General features: G+C 44.4%; 1 non-coding gene across 1 annotated transcript; it reads left to right on the plus strand.

Annotated features, from left to right (window-relative positions):
* The first annotated feature begins 1,835 nt into the window (after positions 1 to 1,835).
* Positions 1,836 to 1,942, plus strand: LOC141675445 (small nucleolar RNA R71). Its single transcript, XR_012556098.1, has one exon. It is a non-coding gene; the product is annotated as a small nucleolar RNA R71 (small nucleolar RNA).
* Positions 1,943 to 2,274: the final 332 nt, after the last annotated feature.

A 2,274-nucleotide genomic window follows, 5' to 3' on the forward strand; every position in this document is an offset into this window, starting at 1 on the left:
AGGTAGGTGCTTCCTCTATTGATGGTTTGAGCTTCCCTTCAGCATTCTTAAGATCAGAAGTACCAAGAGATTCAAATGGTATGTCGAGCTTTTGCTTCCATGGAGAAGCGTTCAGATATTGTAATTACTCGTTGCTATCTTCATCATCACTGTCAAATTCCCCCACTAAGGCCTTTTCCAATGCATCAGACATTAGCATGTGATCAAGTTCCGAAGTAACTGTAGAATCAATCACATCCACTTTTAAGCACTCCTCATCTTCTGTAGGGAATTTCATTGCCTTGAATACGTTGAAGGTCACATCCTGATCTTGGACCCGCATAGTAAGTTCCCCTTTTTGCACATCTATCAAGGTACGGCCAGTAGCCAAGAAAGGCCTCCCCAAGATTATGGGAATCTTCTTATCTTCCTCAAAATCCAGAATAACAAAATCAGCAGGAAAGAAGAGCTTATCCACCTTGACGAGCACATCCTCAACTATGCCCCTTGGTTAAGTAATGGAACGGTCAGCCAATTGTAGCGACATGTATGTGGGTTTTGGATCAGGCAGATCCAGCTTTTTAAAGATCGACAACGGCATCAGATTAATGCTTGCTCCCAAATCACAAAGGCACTTGTCAAAAGTTAGATTGCCAATGGTGCAAGGAATAGTGAAGCTTCCTGGATCTTTCAGTTTTGGTGGTAACTTTTGTTGCAGAACCGCGCTGCATTCTTCCGTGAGAGCAATGGTTTCAAGGTCATCCAGTTTCACCTTCCTTGAAAGAATAGTCTTCATAAACTTCGCATAACTAGGCATTTGTTCCAGAGCCTCAGTGAAAGGTATATTGATGTGAAGTTTCTTGAACACCTCCAGAAACTTCCCGAACTGTCTATCCAGCTTTTGTTGCTGCAATCTCTTAGGAAAAGGTGGTGGAGGATAGAGCTGTTTCTCCCCTGTATTAGCCTCAGGCAGAGTGTGTTCAACAGTAGTCTTCTTTGGTTCCGCCACTTTCTCCTTTTGCTTAGATTCTTCATCTCTAACTTCAGCTTCGACTTCTTTTGCCTTTTCAGCATCAGCTACTTTTCCAGACCTTAAGGTAATAGCCTTGACTTGCTCTTTAGCTTCCTTCCTGCCTGGTACTTCCGTGTCACTGGGAAGAGTGCCAGGTTGACGATTGAGCACTGCATTGGCTAATTGACCAATTTGATTTTCCAAGGTCTTGATAGAAACCGCCTGACTCTTGCACAACAGCTTAAGTTCCTCAAAATCAGCACTAGTAGGTGCAGCTGCACTTCCCTATTGAGGATATGATTGCCTTGTAGCATACTGCTGTGGTTGCTGGAATCCAGGTGGGTTAAACTGTTTACTCACTCCTTGCTGATATGGTGGCTGAATAGCATTCTGATTATTTCCCCAGCTGAAATTTGGATGATTTCTGTTGTTAGGATGATAGGTCGCTGGCACAGGCTGCTGTTGTCGCTGATAATTATTCACATACTGAACAGATTCGTTGACAAGAGAACACTGATCCGTAGCATGAGAACCTGCACAAAGCTCACAAACCATAGCTATTTGATTAACTCCATACGTAGCCAAAGAATCAACCTTCATTGATAGCACTTGGAGCTGGGCTGCAATAGCGGTGGCTGCATCAACTTCCAGAATACCTGCGACCTTGCCTGACGTCATCCTCTGAGTTGGGTTTTGATGCTCATTTGCAGCCATCGTCTCGATAAGATTATACGCCTCAGTATAGCTTTTAGCCCATAAGGCGCCTCCAGCTGCTGCATCGAGCATGGGCCGAGATTGGGCCCCCAAACCATTATAAAAACCAGTGATTACCATCCAATCCGGCATTCCATGATGTGGACATTTTCTCAACATTTCCTTGTAGCGTTCCCAAGCCTCGCACATAGATTCTATAGGTTGCTGCGCAAACTGAGTAAGAGCACTCCTCATAGCAGCAGTCTTTGCCATTGGATAAAACTTCACCAGAAACTTTTGCGCAAGATCTTGCCACGTAGTGATGGACCCAGCTGGTTCAGAATGTAACCAGTCTTTAGCCTTATCCCTCAGTGAGAATGGGAAAAGCCTCAACTTGATAGCCTCATCAGTCACGCCATTATACTTAAAAGTGCTGCAGATCTCGACAAAATTCCTTATGTGCATGTTGGGGTCTTCAGTTGCCGCTCCTCCAAAAGAAACAGAATTCTGCACCATCTGAATAGTGCCCGGCTTGATTTCAAAGGTGTTAGCTTGAATAGCCGGATGAAGGATGCTTGACTGAATGTCAT

This window comes from Apium graveolens, chromosome 7 (genome assembly GCF_009905375.1).
Source record: "Apium graveolens cultivar Ventura chromosome 7, ASM990537v1, whole genome shotgun sequence".
Taxonomy (NCBI): domain Eukaryota; kingdom Viridiplantae; phylum Streptophyta; class Magnoliopsida; order Apiales; family Apiaceae; genus Apium; species Apium graveolens.